Source organism: Rhipicephalus microplus, chromosome 5 (genome assembly GCF_043290135.1).
Source record: "Rhipicephalus microplus isolate Deutch F79 chromosome 5, USDA_Rmic, whole genome shotgun sequence".
Classification (NCBI taxonomy): domain Eukaryota; kingdom Metazoa; phylum Arthropoda; class Arachnida; order Ixodida; family Ixodidae; genus Rhipicephalus; species Rhipicephalus microplus.
In genome coordinates this window covers 40,795,694-40,818,710 of record NC_134704.1, presented here as the reverse complement: position 1 = coordinate 40,818,710, position 23,017 = coordinate 40,795,694, and the positions used below count along the sequence as shown (strand labels likewise).

The 23,017-nt window shown below is 45.2% G+C and overlaps 1 protein-coding gene across 2 annotated transcripts in view; it reads right to left on the bottom strand.

The window, feature by feature from the left end:
- Nucleotides 1-23,017, bottom strand: part of LOC119174679 (uncharacterized) — a 129,829-nt gene that overhangs the window by 59,151 nt on the left and 47,661 nt on the right. The gene's annotated exons all lie outside the window — the stretch shown is intronic.

Here is a 23,017-nt window from a genome sequence, read left to right as displayed (position 1 = left end):
AGAAAACACCAATGCCCTTGTGCTTGATTATTTTATTATGTTCACTTACCGTTATTATGAGGGTATTGGTAGTACAATAAAAGAGAGCGAGAGAGAGATTTACAAGAAAGGGCGTACGTTGACAGTGTGAAGAGCCCCACATGTTCGGTGAACGACATGCAGCCCGACATAGACAGCAACGGAATGCTCAAACGTCAATCGAATGCCGACTGCTATACTACCTTACCAATCGCCTCGTTCAACCAGTTCAGAATCGACAGCATCTGGCTTTTATGATTTACAACCGTTGTAGAAAGCTTCGAAGCCACGCATGCGCTTGTCACGTGACCTGTCAGCGGACTCTAATGTAGAACGACACTCTAGTGTATGACACTCCAAACTTTTCACGCGGTTGGTTTACTCCTCTATTGTTTTTTTTGTCATTTTTAGATGCTAGCAGACTCAGAGGTTAGTACGGTACGCCGACTATGACGACAGTCCTGTCACGATCGGTCCACTCGACTGCGACGCCCTTTTGGAGTAATACCGAAGCGGGTTGTTAGGACAAACCATTGGTGTCGGCGGGAGTTTACGGTGGATCAGTGGCTAGGGTATACTCGACTGCTGACCCCAAGGTCGCATGCTTGATCCAAGCCGCAACGGTCGCATTTTGATGGAGGCGAAATGGAATGGTAGAGGCCCATGTACAGTGCACGTTAAACAACACCAGATGGTCAAAATTTCCGGAGCCTTCCACTATACGGCGTCTTCCAAAACCATATCGTGGTTTCAGGACGTAGAATCCCACGTGTTATTATTATTGCGGGGTTGCGAAAGGATTTCCCATCGCTTGAAGCATCGATCTTCAGTCTCAAGGTCGTTTGAAGGCCTTCCTAACAATACTTAGTCGGCAGGAAGTCGCTGAACATTTCCACTATTAGAAGCGCACGACCAGGTACTATAGTGAGGTGTTCTTTCTGAGACAGGGAGGTGCCTGTACACGAAAGCGTGATCACCCGAAAGCTTGCATCTCGAAAGTGCAAACCGCGCGTACTACAAAGCCGTGTGCACTATTGTCGAGGGGCACAACGCACTCCGTTCAACAGCCCCACGTCGGTTGCCCATCAAAGCTAATTCGGGCACGCACACCAAGAAAAAGAGACGACGACGGGTCATTGAGCGACCCCATACGTCGGAGCAAGGAGAGAACGGGGCAGCGGCAGACATCAAAGGGAGAAAGGCGCGTCAGCTGATAAGGATGGCCAATATACGCGGCTTCCCTTCTCTGTATCTCTCTCTCGCCAGCGACCTATTGCTAAACGAACTCCCGATAGGTCGCGAACGAGCGCGGAGTCTTTTCCGGTCACGTGGCCCGACGTTAGTCACGCCATTGAGCCGAAAGACAAACAGTTGCAGTCACGGACATCACAATAGGGGGCAGGAAGGAGAGGGCACTCCAGGCACTTCGCCTGGTGGCATATCTCGCTGCAACGTTTCCAGCCTGCTCACAGGCCGCCCCGCTGCCGCCTCGGAGATAACTTACGGACACTTCGTTGAAGACAATGTCGCGCGCCGAAGAGTGTCCCTGCCGCTTAACTAATGAATGTGGACGCGATTGTTTAGGTTTCTTTTTTTAAGTTGGCTCCGCAACCACGCGCCTCGCATGACGTTCGAAACGTCTGATAAAGAAAGCTAAATATCGAAGAGAAAGAGAGCAATTAGATAACAATTTGTAGACAATCCTACGTTTTATTTCCACGCTGTCATGTTAGAAACATTTTCTTTCCGTCTACACGACTTTTTCGAAAAAAAAAAAAGAATATCAGCTTTCAGTGTTCGCGGCACTTGCAAGCCAGTGCTGCTCTGTAGAAGCAGATTCATTCTTAACTACTCAATAATTAACTTTGAAACGAAGACCCCCACACCTTACTCCGATACCTACTCCATGCCTCGTCTATGAATTGCGTTCATACGTACAAACCTCAGGGGGAGGAAGTGGGAAAGAACAGCAAGGGAGTGAGGGAGGGGGAGTGTACCTAACTAGGCTGGTGTTTACGTATGGAACATCACCCCATACACTGGAGAACTCTGGTCATGCCTGTTATTGTTGTGGCGTTACGAACAGTTCTTTTAACAGATTTTTTAAGTACTCTAACAGCTTATTCATTTATGAAAAAAGACGCATAAAAAAAGTGACAGCCCAAGAACTAGGCAATGTTAGGTCACTTTACGCGAGAACACCCAAGGGTTAACAACCCCACCGTCAGGAGAGCTACTTCTCAAGGAAAATAAATAAATATACAAACAAAGCGCGCCAACGTGACACGAGTACAAAGCAGCCGTTCTCGCCGCATCGCGCACATGTGTTCCGCTGAGCGCGGAGCGCGCGCCGTCTTCCAGGGAGAAACGGAAACGTCGTCGTGAGACGAAGGTCGGGTGCAACCGAACATGCGTTTTCCGACGGAGTAGACTGCGTTTGAGCCTGGCTGGCCTCCGAGAACGTTGATGGCGCTGGTTTCGCGTGAAAGATGTAACATAGTATAAATGAGAGATCGCACGCTCCACGACGACAGACTTTTACAAGTTCCTGTACACGGAATATAAATAAGCGAGGAAAGGTGCATTCACGAAGTGTGACAGCTTGGGTTAGTTGGTATGGCATGGCGATAGTTATAGCGCGAGAAGAGAACGACGACACAGAGACAAGAAGGACACGAGCGCTCGTGTCCTTCGTGTCCTTCTTGTTTCTGTGTGGTCGTTCTGTTCTCGCGCTATAACTATGGTCATGTGCATTCACAAATGTACGCGGCCGTAGGTTCACAGCAATAAAAAAACATCAATGTGTAATAATAATAATAATAATAATAATAATAATAATAATAATAATAATAATAATAATAATAATAATAATAATAATAATGGAAAGCGTAGCGAATGCTGCGTGAGGACCATGACCCCAAATGATTGAGGCCCTTGAATTTACGACCTGAGTCAGTACAAGTTTCTGAAGCCCTTCACTATGGCGGCTCTCATTATCAAGTCGTGCCTTCGGGACGTATAAGACCCCAACAATTCTTAGAACACAACCCAGCAAATACTCGTCGTAATAGTCAACATTCGCATGGTCGCTGCACACGACGTACAAGCTTAACATGAGATAAATCGTCATCGCAGTGAAATTGTCAGACCCATTATCGAATATTCTAAAATTGTCTGGGACCCTTACACAAAGACAAACTGCAATAAAATAACAAAAATACAGCGACTTGGTGCGAGATTTATTTTTAATAAATATAGCCGACATCATTCTCCTACTGAACTCTGTAAAAAAGCTGGACTGGATAGTCCTGAACTTAGGACGAGGATTGAGCGTCTGAAATTCCTCTTCCAGTTAATTCATAATCAATTTAAACTAAACTATTCAGATTACTTCCAGGTCAACACACAAGAACACTCCAGACATCGCCATAATATGTATATACCACCCCTAGTCCCACGTAACGATTGCTTTAAGTTCAGTTACTTTCCACGTGCTATTGAAGATTGGAATATGCTGCCAGAGTCTATAATTGGTTGTTCCTCGCTTACATCATTTGAACAGAATCTAAAACGTTTATTTTCCGAATAACAGTGACATATGTTTTTTTTGCGTGTGTGTGTACTTTTTGTTGGTTGCATGATCCTGCAGTAGTTGTCTTTCAAATCTTCAGCGCGGTGCAAAAGTGCCGCCTCAAATGCGTCATGTGCTGTTCTGCGCGTATGTATTGCATCGCATGTGTGTTCCATTTATGTATGTTATGTATAACTTCGAGTTGCTGGTCACAATAGTACCGAGAAATTATCTCGAGACCTGTACGGTACTTCTTTTTTGCAAATAATTGTTTGTACTTCCACCCTGTAACGGCCCACTTCTGGGCTAACAGTATAAATAAATGAAATGAAATGAAATGAAATGTAATATGCTATCCAATATGAACTGAAATCACAAATGATTTTTATAATTAGCTGCATTCGGTTGAATGTGTTCGATGTCACTAGGGAACTGTTTCAGATCTTGCGAATTTTACTAGAGAACCATCATCATCATCATCAGCCTGACTACATACGCCCACTACAGAGCAAAGGCCTCTCCCATGATCCGCCAATCAACCCGGTCTTGTGTTTCGCGTTGCCACGTTATACCTGCGAACTGTTTAATCTCATCGGCCCACCTAACTTTGTGTCTCCCCTTCGTGCGTTTGCCTTCTCTGGGAATCCAGTCAGTTACTCTTAATGACCAGCGGGTATACGTGCTACGTGCCCGGCCCACTTCTATTTCTTCTTCTTGATTTTCAACTATGATATCCTTAACCCCGGTTTGTTCCCTGACCCACTCTGGTGAGATGTTCCATTAATTGTGAAACTGGATTCGCCACATTGCCGACAGACAAAAGGCGGAAGAGCTGCTTCTGATGATATATCTATCTCTGCGCTGATATCGACACATTGTGATGTAATACAACAAAACATACAAAAGACGAGAACGTCTAACCTATTGCTACTCCAGAGGACACCGCTATATAGGACGATATCGGCGTCTCGTGCGTCAGACACAACCCATCACAATTGGAGAAACCAATGAGCAAAAAAATGTATGCAAAAGGCGCACGGCTGCATCACCGTGACTTTAGAAAACGGAATTCAGGAAATGTCGTTTCACAATATATAGGACACCCTCTTTCTGAGGCTTCCCACCAACATTGTTAAGTCAGCGGCCATTTGCCACAAACACAAGAAACGCGACCCATTAATTAATTGATGTAAGCGTATCTTGTTGGGTGATTCCACGAGAGATCGACACGGGTCCAAAAGTTGATATTTTAGATTTCATTGAGTATTTTATATTTCGTGCACCTCTCACCAGGTAGCCCGAAAGTCAACTTCGTTTTATGATTAACGGCATAACTTACGAGAAAAAAAAATACCAGACTTCACCAATACGGAGGCACCAACTTCGTCACCCGTCCTTTTCGAAAATTGCAGATGCTATAAAAAGACAAATATTTTTGTTTCAAGGAAGATATTTTTTACCTGAAATGCATGTCTAATGAAGAATGAATTCATACGGTTTCAAGTTTGTAGACCTTAAGAAAATAGCTTTTAAAAATGTCTATTTTGCGACAGTTTAAATTAAGTTATGTATTCCCCATTTTTTTTTCTCCTAAAGTAATGCAAGCAGCAATTTCAAACTTGACACGTTTTAAGGATATAGTGTTTTCATTACGTACATAAATTATTGCTACCGTAGGGCAAATGTAAATGTTTATATATTGCCTCAAATTTCTCATATCGGCAAAAGTGTACTCCACTGAAATTCGAATAATAAAAAGACCCCATCTTCCATTTTTCTTAAAATCTCGTAAATAGACAACCTAAGGCCATCATACAGTAATATAGAAAAACATGTTGCATTATGTTGTTTTGAGCGACAATATTCGTGGTACAAATCAGAGCTTTTCGAGAATGCGCTGATAAGTTGAGAAATCTAGAAATCGGAACGGAAAAGCGGCAATAAGCTTCAAACGCGAGTAAACGTGACCGCATTTGGTGAATAAAGGCTGTTTTAGCAGATAGGAGTAACTATTTTGAACACGGTATTCTACAGTATCTGAATTCACTCTTATACGTAGAGCACTGAGACTTCTAATATGTGGTGCCTCTCCATTACTTACACACAGATGGAGCTGCTGTGACGGCCATGTGTTTGCAACACGTTGGGTAAGAGAATTGAATGTTGAATGAGTTCACATACGATTTATAACAAATTTTTATCATTTGGGGCACGAGTACTGCCGCATTAGACTGAAGAACATGCTTTAGGGCAAGTTGTGATCCGTCGTCTGCTCTACATATGAATTGCTGTGCGCCGCTTCTCGGAGGCAATGCTTTAGATTATATTGTTCAAAGTAGGGACAAAGATTACGCCTCCCGTAATTTTATCGACAAAAACATTGTGAAATTCATTTTAACGTACTATACTTCAGTTTTGCATTCGCACTGTGGATACTTGCGCACAAGTATATGGTGGTTGAGTGGCCGTAGCGTTGCATATAGTCCAGTAGATCCTCCGTGAGCGGTCACAACGTGGTTTATTTCGACGTTTCGGCCTAGAGTCTGGCCTTCATCCAAGGCCAGACTCTAGGCCGAAACGTCGAAATAAACCACGTTGTGACCGCTCACGGAGGATCTACTTGGCCATATATATATATATATATATATATATATATATATATATATATATATATATATATATATATATATATATATATATATATATATATATATATATATATATATATATATATATATATATATATATATATATATATATATGCCGCGTATACGGATGCGCTGCGGATCCTGTAGAACATTTTACTTATCATGCATAATTAGTATAAGCGCAGGCAATACCGTGAACGTTTGCACCACCGTTCACCAGTCTTTGTAACCCTCCCAACTATTTCCGTTTTCCTTTTGCGCTTTTTCCTTCTCTCTCTTTGTCATTGTCATGTTGTCCCGTATTATATTCTACGGTAAGATATATAGTGACGAACTCTGGTTATAGTTAGAAAAATGCGAGATGCGCTAACCACGATGAACAGGCTCTCTCGTACTTCATTCGTTCGTCGAACAGTGAATCAGCCACTTTCAAGTCTGCTAGCTGTATTTCAGTTTCGCTGAAATGCTGCAGCATTGTAGCGAAAGAACGGCTCACGTGAGCCAATCAAGAAGAGCTGTTAAATGTTTGACACACACACACACACACACACACACACACACACACACACACACACACACACACACACACACACACACACACACACACACACACACGCACACACACACACGCACACACGCACGCACACGCACACACACACACACACACGCACGCACACACACACACACAGTGAGAGAGCGAACAAATATCCCTTAAAACTATAAAACCCTTGCGCCGGGTTAACTTCGGCAAGAATGCCCAGGGCGCAATGCAGGTCAACACCGCCTTCCGTGAAAACAAACGAAGCATTTTAACTCAATGAGAAACAATCGTCACAGACGGAAGCTAAATAATCGCGGAATACTCTCGGCTCTCCTTTTTTACCCTCTCGATTAGCTCGACAGTCCACCGGCTATTGTCTGCGCATTCAGCGTCGCACCTGCACTTCCAGGAAACTTATACAGGTGAGTTCACGGCTCGCGATCTTCGAGCCGGCGGCGTCCTGGGAGCGACAAGGTCGGCAACGATCTGTCTGACTCGGCGACAGATAATCGTGGGCGATGCATTGTTTTCCGGGGCAGCGGAGTACAAACGTTTCGTCTCTGACTGTGCACCGGCAGAGCATTATAAGGTCTCGTGACTGAAAACAAAGCGAAGGCAACGAACAACAGCAAAAAAGAGGAATAAAACAGATCTTTTCAATGATCGTTCCCTCTCTCCTCCTCTCTTTCCGTCTATCTGCCCGCTTCACTAGCTGTATACCTACATAACGTATGAGGTAAGATTATGCTACGATTGCCAAACCCACTCGGCGGAGAGCATGTAAAATCGCCAACAGTCAGGCTAGAACAGAGGCGCTGCCAGCATTTTTTTCTTGTTTTTTTTACGGGGTAAAGAGGGGGGGGGGGGCGTCAGCTAACCTTTGTTTATGTGTGTGTTTATATACCTGCGTGTTTATATACACAATACTTTAGGGGCTGAGCCTCTTAGGGTCTAGGCTTGTCCGTTGGGCGTTGTCCGGCACAGCACATGCAAGATTATACGCCCACCACGTGCCCATCACGGCACAGCACATGCAAGTTGCCACCCACCGAAGCTTTCAAGAAGTGGCGTAGCACCGCTATTCCAATCGTTATTCTGCTGATAAGCTAGGTTACCCGCTACACATCTGTAAGGCATAACTATGTATAGTTTTTGCTGTGGCTGACGCATCCCATCTGGAAATACCTAAATATAAAAAAAACGTGCATAGATCTCATCGTTGCCAACTTCATGTTAGATCCCATCGAAGAACCATTGGCTCTATACTTCACGGACCACAAAGTGGTAATAATGAAGGCTAAACGGAATGCAGAATCAACACAACATACAAGTAATCCCCAATAAAACGTAGTATATACTGTACACACACGCTGTCACTAATTTAAATGCGGAGTAGCGGGTGATTCAACTCCCCAATGCTTCGTCCCCTCGTCAAGATTCACTGCGCGGAGATACGTGTATTTTTGTTTGGCGGGGGGGGGGGGGGGGGTGATGCTGGGAGTAGAATTACCGTCTACCCTTGACTACGCAAGGCGTCACAGAGTGCAGCAATAGCTCTACGTCGCGCCATACAACCCGTGAGCCCCTGAGCAAAATCGCGGTACAGAAAACAAATTATACTGCAGTCGATCGTCGCGAAAGCTAAGCGATCTGCCAACGCTGATGGTAGGAAGAGTACATTAAAGCTTGCCGACATACGTGACCTCTGACGAAAAAAAAAAAAGATTATAACACCAACAAAAACAGAGCAAAAAGAACGAAAACAATTAGTACATACAGTCTTCACGGTCATGCATGCTGCATACATGGCCAAGGGCGCGCCTCGCATTAACCTCTCGATGGAGGGCCCACGGCCGTTTCCGAGAGCTAATGCGTTAAGCAAACAAGACACTAAAGCGAAGCAAAGAAGGTGGGAAGAAGAGAAGCCCGCGGCGGCAAGGGCGACACTCACCAGAACGATGTGCCTCAAATCAGCGTGGGCGCAAAAGTCCTTGCACGAGGCGCGAAGCGTGCATACATTGGCAGCCAGACGACAATGGAGATGCGTGCAGCCAGACGCCTTTCTTTCTTTTCTTTTCTTTTTTTTCTTTTTTTTCTTTCTTCTTTATTCTTTCTTTATTCTTTCTTTCTTTCCTTCTTTCCTTCTCTCCTTCTCTCCTTCTTTCTTTCTTTCTACCTTTGTTTATTCTTTCTTCCTTCCTTTTTTTCTTTCTTTCTTTCTGTCTTTATTGTTTCTTCTTTTCTTTATTCTATCTTTATTCTTTCTTTCTTTCCTTCTCTCCTTCTTTCTTCCTTTGTTTATTTTTCCTTCCTTCCTTCCTTCCTTCCTTCCTTCCTTTCTTTCTTTCTTTCTTTCTTTCTTTCTTTCTTTCTTTCTTTCTTCCTTTCTTTCTTTCTTTCTTTCTTTCTTTCTTTCTTTCTTGTGTAAGCGATGTGGTTGTCCCGACCGAGGCAACACCTCCTAGTTCTAGGTGGTGTTGACCGAGGGCGCTTTCTTCCGCTCCTCCAAGAGCGTATACGTTTACTCCGTAATACGCAAACGGTTCCCCGTTATGCATCGCCATCGTCATCATTTCTATTCTTGCCGCATAAAGAAAAACACGGAAAGACGCAAATGGTGAGCACACGAAATATTTCCCACGCAAGAGGCAACAGTCATCGAGCCCTGAATGCCAGAAGAGTATAGATCCCCAAGCATATTTGCGGTTTGATGCTACTCGACTGGAGTCGTCACACCCCTCGAAGGGGAAAAACGGAAGTGAGCGATACATATCGCGAGAACGTCGGGCACCTTCCCGATATTCTGAGAAAACATCGCGAGAGCTTATTGACAGGACATGTGAGAACGGGTTTTGGAGTATTTACACTGAGAAAGGTGGGAGCAAACAAACAAGCATATAATACCTACTTCATCTCTAAAGACCAAGCATTTTATACAAGGTGCAGTTGAAAGCGATCTACAACGAAGTGACCGGAATAACCAAGGGTTTGTCACGTTATGATATTAGTACACTGCGCGACCTTTATAGAGAACTGACCTTTTCACCGAGCTATCCTGAAGGTCCCGAGCACTTATAGTGATGCCAGCGTAGATGCCTTCTGCGAACTCCAAGCCACGAGTACTTAAGCACCGCTATCTATCGACCGAATTCCTCACACAGACCGTACCTAACACACCTAACGCATCTATACACGATACGTATCACGTTATGCTCTAGCCATCGTATACAATCAATGCAACGGTATACATGGTGGCCATGCAGTCGCTTGGAGCCACCTTCAAAAATATATACTGCCATCTCAGTGCCACACGATACGTTACAAATGACGACTATACTTCTGGCTTTGTGGTGTCTGTCTGTCCCACTATACGAGAATCTTTACGTTTCTGGCGACCCTTTCCTAGCGCTGTAGGGAACCCAAGCTCAAGATTGGGCACGATCGAGCCTAGCGCGACCGAGTTAAGCATTAAGCCCTAACCACATGCACGCGTTATGAACGCGTCAGCGCGCGGCGTGTAGACTCAGCGCTGCAACCAGTGTTGTGATACCACGGTGCGCCCAACCTCTGCACGAAGGGTCGTGTGTCTGGATTTCGAACTCGCGACCGCGCGCCCAGACGCCTGACCACACGCGCCGCGCCCTCTCCTTACGGAGAGAGAGGGAACGCGCTACGCGAAGCTGCGCGCTCTCTCTCTCTCCGTAGAGACAGGGCGCAACGCCGCGTCAGAAAGCCGCGCGCTGACGCGCTGCGACGCGTACGTGTGGTCTGGCCACATCAGCGGGCCGGCACTCATGCAGCGAACCTCGCACGCGCGCGAGCACGCACGGGCAAAGGGCGCACCCGCTGCGCATGCATATCGGATCCATTGACGACGACGTCTATACGCGGCCTCGCCTCGCACAGCGTCGCTGAGGTCGGTCACGGCTCCTCGCGCTTCGGGCAAGACCAGAAGCACGCGTGAAAATCGTCGACGGGAACAACGCCCCACCAGCTGAACGCGCGGTGTAGAGGTAAAGGTCGCCAGATTTTACGAGGAAGGCAGACGCTAACGTTAAGGTGGCGCAAAGAATTCTGCTTCGGTAGCCCAGGCCGCTGCCTCTGTAGCTACATATTTTGCATGAGAAATACATAAAACAACGTTGCATATTAAACTCTTTCTTTCATGCCTTACCAGTCAGTCTCGACAAGACGAAAAAAAATTGGCACATCCGAGGTACCCTGGAAATCGATGCTAGAGAAGCCCACGACGGGAAGGTCCCTGTCGCGTAATTTTTTACATTGAGCGAAACGTTAGAAAATGAGGCTAAAAATACAGGCGCACACACAATGCAGTATGCACAACACTGTACTCTTATTTCTTTATTTCTTCCTATATATATATATATATATATATATATATATATATATATATATATATATATATATATATATATATATATATATATGGCTGGTTACTTTTTCATCCACTTTTCTTTCTTCTGATTTACATTCCATTGGTTCTAATAGCTTCCCCTGTACATTCCTTGGCATTACTGTCTGTTAGATCTCATTAATATTGTGTTAAAACACGGAAAAACGAGCCTTTAGGTATACACTTCTTTCCCTTATATATATCACCCACTTGCCATCATTCAGTTTGTCGATATGCTGTGATTTTTTTTTCAACACTACGAGAGACAATGTGAACGGCGTTGAACATTATATGGCACCGCCACTACGTACGCGTCAGCGCATTTATTGGTCATTTCCTTCTTTTCTTTTACTCGTCTCTTCTTCATCAGTGATCACTATTTTCCTTTACCGCAGCATAGGGTAGCCAAGCGGGAATTTGTCTGGTTAACCTCGCTACATTACATATTGTCTTTTTTTTTTTTTCAATCGTTCAGTCAGCCAAGTATTTCTTTATATATATTCAAGCAATCAGTACTCCAAAACTGTAGCAGAAAGAAGGGGCGGGATAAGATAACACTTTCAGGGGCGAAGCTCCGAAATCCATGGGTCTGTCCATGCATGTCTCTTTGAAACCCGTTCGTAACCACCTAGTAGTGCATTCCGATGCATTCCGTTCGACGACGACACTTCCTCTATACGACCACCACGCAAGAGCGTCGAGCAGCCGACGCGCTTGCCACTCGGGATTGTAAATGTACCTGCCGTCGTCGCTCCGAGCTCCTGTAAGGCAGAATTCAGCCAGACAGGGCGCGACTGTCTAACTGTATATGTTATTACGGCAACGGTCAGGCCTCGCCTATCGTGCATATATGCGCCGTTACGCGCCGACACCTCTGCAGCTTCTTCTCACGATTCACTGAGACATGTATGCGCGCTTTCGGAAGCAAGTCTTTGGGTGTGTACATGCACCCTGCGTGCCGCGCGGTATCACGTAAATCAAGAACTGTGTATATCGGATTCCGCGCATAGCTGCTGCAGATGGCTTCCGCCAAGGGAGGAACGCGACGAAACCGCCAAGCTCTTTGGCATGTTACGCTATCCCGCCGGGTATTTAGTATGCGCTGAAATACGCGCTTTTTGCTGTTTTAATGGGACTCTGGGATAACGTGTAGTTCTTGCCGAAATCCCACCACGTTAGGAGGCAAGAAATGGCATAGGGGATTGCGGATTAAGCTCGGCTGTCTCGATGGAGTTCGTCAGCGCGCACCAAAATCAAAGTAAATGGGAGTTTCTTGCATTTCATCACCATCCAAATGCGGTCACCGTGGCTGCAAGGGAATCGAACCCGCGACATCGTTCTTAACAGCGTAAAAGCTTAGCTTGTAAGCAATCACAGCGGGCGGGACACTAAACGCTTATATAAAGGAGTTCAAAGCAAGGACAATTCTTTCCATTTTATACTTTCGTAAATTTCCCGGCAACATGTTCGCCTTATCATAAGCCAACGTTTCAATTTTCGAACTTCTAGCCGAAACCTGATTTCCTGCACCTCAGTTTGACGTCAAAAAATTAATTCTTTTTGATTGGGGCTTTTCCGCCACATTGGAAAATCACAAAACATGCTATACAGGGTTCAGCATTTCACTCATTTGAAATTCAATAGAATTTCTCTGTACGTGAAAAAAAAAGGTTAACTGGGCTCCGGTAGACGCTGTAGGAATGCACGGCGTCACGGCGACCTCGAGGGATAACCAGAAGGCGTCGTCGATACGAGCATTCCGCTCTTGACGTCTTTTCCTGGCTTAAACAATCGTCAACACATGTACTTTCAACGTCAGTAAAGAGGCTAGCAGCTAATATACACGAGCAATGCCCCGATTTACGCAACTATCCACATTCGCAAGCTTCGTGTTAAGCCATTTCGGTCACGAAAGGAATAGCACTCCGTCGTTTTCACGGACGGAAAGCGTTTATTCCTCCTCTTCCTGGGTCAAGGACGGACCGTGTATCGCGACGCAGGTTCGAACTGTTCGCTGCCAGCCAGTATCACGACCAAACTACTACGTCACCGAAAGTGAAAGCTATACAAATAAGTGCGCTGTGTTCGTAGCCTCTCGTCCTTGCGTTTCGTGCTGTTTCTTTATTAACTATCGATAACCAACAAGCACCGCAGTGTAACAGGGGACGAGGGTAGTAAGCATACAAAGAAAAATGGAGGTTCGGCCTGCCCGTAACCTGTTCATCGCGCTCACGGACATTATATAATGGAGCCGCGCAGGGTTTATTGACACGGAAACGCCACCACCACACACACACTCTCTATTTCCTTACGCTCACGCCATTACGAGCCTATAGTACACTACGAGCATGTACCCCACCATTCGGTAGGGGTGCACATCTGAGGCCGGCCGGCACGCCCAACGTATGCGCTCTCGCCGGACAGGAATACACGCACGCCTCTGCATGAGACGCTCCTGAATAAGAGAAGAGGGGGGTGCTCTCTCTCTAGGGGCCCCGAAAAGAGGACACAATCCCGCACGTGCGAAGAGGCCCCCCGACACAGCAGTTATGTGCTCCTTCTCGACAGCCTTGTGAAACAGAGAAATATGCTTTCCCTCACTGCAAAGCTGTTGGGTTCTATCCAAAACAAAACGGTCGCTTGAACACTGGTGCCGCATTTGACCACAACCAGGTGACCCATAAAAAGAAATGAGACGGGGTTAAATTCATGTCAGTTTCGTTGTTGTTGTTGTTGTTGTTGTTGTTGTTTCTCATTTTAATAGGCCGATCCACGTTATACGTGCAGAACGCTCGATTGAAAGGAAGAGGCCGCAGACATAATTACCGTCACCATCGGATACACTCGGCCAGCTACCCGGAAAGACAACCTTTCAGGTTGAAGAGAAATACAGCTGCGCTCTTGCTTAAGAAAAGAAGCTCAAAGGTAAGACTAGCGGGCTATAGTTGGTGGTACTGCGTGAGTTATGGGCAGAAATGTGCGCAGAACGAAAGAAGACGACGAAAAATCGCTATATACAAGCAATGTCTCTCCGTAGTTCAGTATGCAATATAAATAACTAAATAAATAAATAAATAAATATCCCGAACGTTTTCGATGCCACTGCAACCAAGTATGAGCAGTATATCGCGATGCTACAGCAAGAGGTCATGCAATCGCTGGAGGGATGTGTCCTGTTGAGGGGGGCACTACAGTACACTAGGATTTTACCCCATCCTGTCAGAGTCACTCCCTCAGAAACTGATCCTGATGATCAAGAATGCAAAAGACGTTGCTACCATAAAGCTCCGTCATTGGTGGAAGTGCACGGTGCCAGAAATGAACTGTTTCATCCTCACGCGTTTCATCCTCCCTTTTTCTTTCTCTCCTTTTTCCCCCTATACCTTCGCTAGGACAGGCCTAACGTGCTCATCCGTTACAAAGGGCAAAGCCACGCGGTCATCATCATCATCATCATCATCATCATCATCATCATCATCATCTCATGTCTCAAGAGTTCTAACATACCAACTATATAGCTACAAGCTCGTATATAAGTGTAGATGCAATAAGAACGTGATGCCGTAGAAACGCACTTATTCGCCGTCGGTTTCTCACCTACATAGGGTCATGTTAGCAGCACGTGATAGTTGAGAACAAGTTTTGTTCTTCGTAAATGCGCAGAGCGGCTTTCTTGCAATCATCTCCACCTTCGGCCTCTAATGCACACCCTGCGCCTCTTAAGGCGCTCGTAGGCTGCACGGGCATGCATAAAACGGAGGCGCGGAGACAAACGGGGAACCTGATCATCGTCGTGCCAGGCATTCCTGGGCGCGCGCATTCACTAGCTCCCCTCTCAGACGAGGGCGAAGGAGAAGCGGAGATGGCAGCCGCCTCAAGTAACGCGGAAAACGTCGCCGCACGAAGACTGCGTGCTTCTCCGATGGCACGCATGCAGGCAAGAAGAGGCCAGCTTGCAGCAACCCAGCAACTCCTCCACCGCATGCCGTTATACGCTGGGGAGACGTGCAGCTATGTGCAGCTACGACAGCGAGTCGATCTTTCACGGTAGAGCCCGATGGCGAGCATTTTATTAAACTTGGGAGACGCATTCACGTGCACTTCACACATATTTGCGATGCAGAAAGAGAAGACACCGATATTAAAACGCCGCGTTGCCTTACTAGTATCTTGTTTTCTTTTTCTTATCTTTTCCCCTCACAACGAAGCTACTTTAGTGTACACTGTGGCAATTCGCCGCCACTGTCACGACGGTAGTAGCAGTAGTATAGTATAGTATAGTATAGTATAGTATAGTATAGTATAGTATAGTATAGTATGCAGGCTTAGGTCGCGCTATGCACGATTTTTTTCAGAGCCTGCTCGTGCTTAGTTGATGTATAAACAAAGAAAATTAAATAAAATTAGCAAAGGGGAAACCGGGCGGGGCAATTGCTTGTAAATTATGCAAGGCTAGATCCACCGGCTACCCACAACATCCTAACCTAACCTATACAGTGGTTACAGCACTCGACAGCAGAACAGGAACTAGCGAATTCGATCCCTGCCACGACGGTCACATTTTCAGTGAAGGCGAAAATGCTTGAGGCCTATACGGGCACAGATGTAAGGGAAAGTTAAATAACCGCCGGTAGTAGATATCTCCCGAGTCCTTCACTAATACGTGCCACGCATTCACATCGTGGTTCTGACAGGGAAAATCTCAGCAACTATCATCGGTTTCTTCTAGCATGCATAACGACTGTGACCCCGCTTTCATGGCCGTACGGCAGCATGTTCAACTTTCAGTCGTCCTAAATTTTCCACACCGTTCAAAGAGCAGCTGCACACCACGCGAGCTCCACGGAACAAGTGCGAACACTGACGTCAAGCGTAACACAGTAATAATATATTAAAAGAAAATAGTCGCTCAGTCACAGTTGGCTAGCAATTTGATTGATTGATTTGTGGGGTTTAACGTCCCAAAACCATTATATGATTATGAGAGACGCCGTAGTGGAGGGCTCCGGAAATTTCGACCACCTGGGGTTCTTTAACGTGCAGGCTAGCAATTTCAAACCCCTATACTCGCAAACGAAGCCGCTCTGTCATTGTGGAAGACGAATGTGCAGCCGAATTCAAGATAAGTTACTAAAGCTAGTAGTACTAGCGTGAGTTGAGACTTACTCTGGGGTTAGTTGGTTCATACTGGCCGTGAAACAGCGCCAGAGAGAGAGAGAGAGATAAATAGAGAGGAAAGGCAGGGAGGTTAACCAAGCTTGGCTCGGTTGGCTACCCTACACTTGGGGTGGGGGAAAGGGAGAATAATAAAAAAGAAACAGATAAAAAAAAAGAAAAGTAAGAAATAGAGGGATGAATAGTCAGCCCGGGACTACACAGCATGGTGTCACACTGTTCTTTCACAAGCGGTCGTGAAGTCTGTTGGTCCTTAAGAAGTGCAAGAGGGCTTTCGTGGCTCTGCGTGTATGGGAGACCGTCGGCCAAGGTCCCAGGATATTCTCTTCTGTAAGCGGCCGTGAATCCAGCTGACGGAGCTTGGCTTCCATAATACAGCGCGAGAGCACGCAAGGGACCAGGCAGAGACGAACAAGTACACGAGTTGCGCTCTTTACACAGATAACATTAACCACCCCCAACCTCTCACCACAACAAACGCTCACTCACTCCATCAGAACTATTACACGTAATATTATATGGCAGCGAAAGCCAGATAATGACGATAGGACGTCGCAGTCAGCAGAAACTACGCGCCGCATTGTATAAATAAAGCTTCTTTTTTTCCCCTCTTCTTAATTTGACACGTTAGGAACGGTCAGGTTAGCCTATTCACGACAGACTCGCAACGCCTGGAGCGATAATGCAACACCCTTACACGCGCCATTTCAATAGCAAGCGAAACACGATCTCAGCAAACGTACATATACTTTCCTTGTAGGCGCGACGCCTAATCAGCAATATTAGTATATACTGCCGTGCGACGTGTACCGGGGGAGGATTCAGCGGATGCGATTTCTCTCTCTCTCTCTCTGTCGTTTCGCAAAGTGAAGTTCGCGGGCCTTCCAACGGGATTCCAACGTTATCTATAGGGCTGTCTGGCAGTCGGCATTCCCGAGAAGCGACAAAGTGCGACCATACAGGGAGCAGGATTATGCGGATCGTGAAGACAGAGAATATGACCCCTCAGCCCCCAACCCACCTCCTCCTCGCGCTCGGAGACTTTCCGAATGTGTGTACAGCTTGTTTACGCGGAGGGTCGCCGTTTTACGACCCCCTTGGAACCGGCTAGCGTTATCGTACAGCAGGCGAAATTTTATGAGGTGTTTATCGACGCAAGAGCTGTACAGCCGCTGCTTTAGGTGTATATACACATACGGCACTCCTACAGGCTGTCGAATTTCGCAAGACTATGTATACGTCAGAGTGAAAGCTCAATGTATGACATCTTAAATGACAATATTATCAACAACAGTGCCCTACTTACCAAAAAATATATAGGGTATGTTCACAAGAACACATGCGCCGCAGTAGGACATTTTCGAAATGATCCCGATGACATCAGACGGACCGCCTAAAATTATATATCATCTGCGGCTATGAGAAACTTTCCCACGTTTGGCAAGAATGTTCTTATACGCTAAAGCTACAGTGTACTAGAATACACTGTAGCTAAAGCCTTTTCGTCAGAACAGATGTCTTCCGCTCACAATTACGACCACATTTCTGGAGAAGGCACGTGCCAGCAAGCGGAAAGCAGAGCTTGGTAGAAGTTGCCCAGGCAGCACAGAAGGTTGGCCCAATATTGGGGATAGATCGGCATTGCCTGGCCCATGAACGGCCCAGTTTTCACAATGTACCGCCAAGATTGGCTATGCCAGCCAAATAGAACGGCGACGTTGGACCAGCGTTGACATCGTACCCCCAATATTGGTTCTGCCAGCCGAATAGAACGGCTATGTTGGACCAGCATTAACAACATTCCGCCAATGATGGCTGTGCCAGTCTATTAGATTGGTTATATTGGGCCAGCTTTCAGAACTTTCCGCCCATATAGGCTGTGCCGGCCTATTAGAACGGACACATCGGGCCAGGTTGTACAAGTAGCAGCCAATATGGGCGGAGCCATCCAATAAGACCGGCATTATTGGCCCGCCGTTTGAACGTTATTGCCGGCGTCAGCTGAAAAGTCAACATCACGATGTCATAATATTAGAATATGAGCCAATTTCTTCGTGTGCTGCTTGTTGGCGCTGTTCTGGCCCCAATTCACGCGCCGATTTTTCAAGTTAGAGAGAGAGTAATATATGTGCCGGGCACAATATTCGAACTATCTTTTCGTCATTAAACCATGCCCCGCCGCGGCGGTCTAGTGGCTAAGGTACTCGGCTGCTGACCCGCAGGTCGCGGGTTCGAATCCCGGCTGCGGCGGCTGCATTTCCGATGGAGGCGGAAATGTTGTAGGCCCGTGTGCTCAGATTTGGGTGCACGTTAAAGAACCCCAGGTGGTCGAAATTTCCGGAGCCCTCCACTACGGCGTCTCTCATAATCATATGGTGGTTTTGGGACGTTCAACCCCACATATCAATCAATCAATCATTAAACCATGCACAGCTCGTTGAAATGCATAATCGTTGGTTGAAGTTGTGCAAGGTAGACTTTTTAAGTGAGAAAAAATTACCGATCAAGTTTCTCTGTCAGACGTGACGTCCGATGCGGTGCTATCCGTACGTATGACGAAGCTGCTGCGGATACCGCTGTCTTACGCGTGCATGTAGACGTCGAATATCTGACGCAAATCTTATCGTATCATGTGTCGGGCTAGCTATCTACGCGACCTATTCGAATCTGTTTTGCGTTCACAGCACAGTACGGTTAACGGCACTTGCTGCTGCTTGACGTGTGGGAAGAGCGGGGGTCGTCAGTTGCGTTATGGTGACTGAATCATACAACATATGCAGTTGCCGTGATCTAACACACAGACGCGCGTGCGCACGCACGCACGCGCTATATTCATGCAACGACCACACGAATTCCCAACAACATCGCAGCGAACGGTTGGTAAGGTGTTGCGGAGTGTGTGGGCGTCGTAGGGCACCCTGTCGGTGCCCAGCTCGTTGCGAACTCGAATTTCGGCGTGGAACGCATCTTTTTTATGTACTTTTTTTACGTGTGCCCAAAACGGTAGGCTGCGCGATACGAGAAGTACGACACACAAAAAAAGAAGAAACGTGAATGCATAGGGCAAATCGTTAATAACAAAAAAAAAAAACACGCACGCTCACGCCACTGCAGTGGCGTGAGCGTGCGTGTTTTTTTGTTATTAACGAAGCACATGTGCTTCCATAAAACATGACAGCCAAGAATGTTGAAGTATTCATTTACATACAAATTACTATGAGTTGCTGAAACTCACGCAAAAGAACATAATTTTCTTCCTTGGATATTGATCGAGTGCCTTGGAATTATGCTATGTGAATTTGACACATCAACAGTGCATTACGATTCCCACCATAAGGGGCCACAATCTTGGCAAGTAATAGAAGTACTCTTCCCACCTGATGTGCACCTAACGTAAAGAGGCCTTGTTTCTCAAGTTAGCAATATATTATATATATATATATATATAACCACTGGAAAAATATACCAGGTGTAACCAGAAAAAGGTGCACCTGCAGTTTAAAGTTTAAAAGAAGCAATGACATGCCAACCATCCAAAATAGAACGCCCGAGAAAGGAGCATCAATCAGTATTACAGCAGCTAAAAGCCTGCTAACAGCTGAAGGTAGTCATGCTGCTCTTCCATTCAAGTATAGTGTACACTGAGAAAAGATACTGAAGATACACCATCAGCAAATGACAAAAGCAATACAGACAGAGCTTTCTCTTATAATACAAAAAGTCTTTAGCTGAGGAGGCAAATAAGTCATTGGCACACAATAAGTGCACAAAAAAAAAAGCTGTCGCACGAGGCTGTCAGCGCTTAGACAACACAGGCAAAAATACAGTAGACTGAAGAAGGGAAAACCCATAGCAAAAGTTACCATACTCCTGAGTTCTTGCTTTGCGTGCAAATGAAGCTAGCGTGAAGTTGAACACTAGATTAAAACACCACAATCAAAATCTAGAAGTCAATGCTTTAGGAATAATACAAAGTACTGAAGAAGCATGCAAAGAGCATTCCTGTGAAGGCAAATATAAAGAAAGACTGAAAGCTCTGTGGCCCTGAACAAGACAACACCACAACCAATCGAAGAGCCGTTCGGACACACCAGCAGTTCTGGCCAACACTAAAAAGTCACAAAAACATACCTTTAATGCCTTTTTTACAAGAGAACTTCAAAAGAAATGTGCATACACCAATGCCAGAAGTATCGATGGAAGCTATTACTCATATACAGCTCTTCATTGAAACACTGACAGAAGATACTTGTACCTGGATGCTTAATTACTTTGGTACAACTCAAGAGCGTCGACGCCAAGTGGCAAAAAAATTATAATGGAAGACTACAATGTGATCAAATGCACACGTCAACCACCAACCAAGGTCCTATGCTAGAGTGAATATCGCAAAAAGTCTTGAACGCCTAATGTCACTGGCTCATACTCAGCGTTCTCAATCAAAATCTTGACCTCCCACAAAGCATATTATTTCAACAACCTGCCACCTCTCACCATGTCATGAAACAAGCTCGAGTATACACAAACCCTCCTCACCGTTAGGTAGTTAGATAGCTCCACTAGTGCTTCACTCTCGGAACACATAGACCAGGGCCGTAACTAGACGGGTAGTGAGGAGGTTCTGAGCCCCTGAAGTATTTTCATGCTCTGACTTTTCCTCAACAATAGCTTAATCTGGGCAAGTTGGTTCATCGTGGTTGTGTTCTAGTAACAGTGAGAGAAGTTCAGGAAGAGACAAAAAGGACAGGAAAGAGCGCTGACTGCCAACTAAATTTTATTGAAGGTACTACGCCCACTTTTTTACAGAGTACAAGAACAGTGCTCATGCACAAGGACACATGTGAGACCATGATAATATAATCTTAACTGAGAAAAGAATACTCTCTCTCCGAATGGATGAGTGAAGGTATACTGATGCACTGATCCATGGCCTTCCTGACAAGAAAATGCTTTCACAGTCTCTCTTTCATTTCTTGTTCTTGCTTTTTTCAAAAACAGTGTTTTATGAAACATAGAACTGCACTTACATTCTTTACAGTGTATGGCCATGCGACTACCATAGCCATTCTTAACATTTTAAGCATGCTGTCTTGCTCAAACATTGGGGCATTGCCCAGTTTGTCTTATGTTTACGTTTCCACGTGTCAATAGTATCTCATACACAACATTATATTGGCATTCAGTATACCTATTCTCGGGACGAATGGTGAAATAATGGCTATTCCTGTTGCTTTTTAGTACACACACTTTTGAAAACTTGCAAGGGATGGCAAATAACAAGATAAAATCGTATCGGCTCGCTATTTTCTTTATATTGTGAAACACCTTATGTACGTACGGTATAGCATGCAAAGATCTTTGGTCATTCTGTTTTTATTTTGGTCCTGTTTTGTTTAACTTGCCTTTCTGCAGGAGGGTTTAGCACACGGGTGTGATGGTGCTGTTGGGATATCCAGCATCCTTTAGTCTTTTAATCTGGTTTTTAAGGCTTACCTCATCCTTGTGCTCACATCACTTCTGAAGGGTGGCCTCAATGCACGTGGTGGCAATTCCTCTGTGTAAATTGTGTAAATGTGTAATTATGTGTTATGATGTACTAAAAAAGATGTCCCAAGAATCATAATAAGTGACAGTAGTCAAAGTTTTTGTCACTGCTTTTATACAAATACCAGTTTATTTGTTGCCTCCTGCAGTATTTTAGGGCCTCTTATATAGATAGGATATTTTCTCACTTTTATTACATTTTTGTATTGATGATGCCATATGCTCAGGAGGTAGAATGTCGTTATGTTCTTTCTGATAACTTCTAGCTTCTGAGCAAAGATAATATTTCAGAAAAATGAAAAAAGGCTAGCATAATATTAAGACATAGGAAGAAAGCAGAGTTTATCAAAAATGAATGCATTAGTTGGGAATGAGAAAAAAAGATGGATGACAGGTCAGTAATGTCAATTAATTTATATTAGGACACATGAAATGTAGCAGAGGGTGGCAGGTGATTAGTTCCAATGAGATCGAGAAATTATCAGCCATAATATGAAATTGGCTCATACAGGACAGGGAACATTGATTGGGCTTCCACCCTGCAGTGGACATAATATAGGCTTAACGCTAACAATGAGCAAAGCCTGTGAAATTAATGCTCCATGAAATGAGCAGTACTGCACAGATTGCTGTGCTAGACTTCCCATTTTGCATGTTTTTACCAGCTTATCCTGCTCGCTGTTCAGACACAAAGCTTCACCAGAAAAACAATGTTATACTTGGTGAGGATAATGCCAGTGAATCCAGTGTTTTATCTACACCTTTCCTTTCTTAAGTCCTCCTCCAAACTATACGATTTTTCTTGGAAATGTTCTGCTTACAGCACACCAACCGATCAAGTAAAACAACTTTATTGGGGTCCTGCAGGACGCGCCCTAGTATGCAATCACCATTTCACTTCACGTTACAACATACTGGTGGTAAAAATATTCTCTGGCAGGGTACAGAAGTGCATGCACTGAGCTAGCTTGTGCAGCGCGGTCTATTCCAGAAAGCTGAACCTATGTTTGGTACAGAATTTTGTAACCACACGATGCTTGCACAGATTAAATGTGGCCACACATAGCAACTTCTGAGCTTTTTTATGAAATGATCTCGCAGTATCT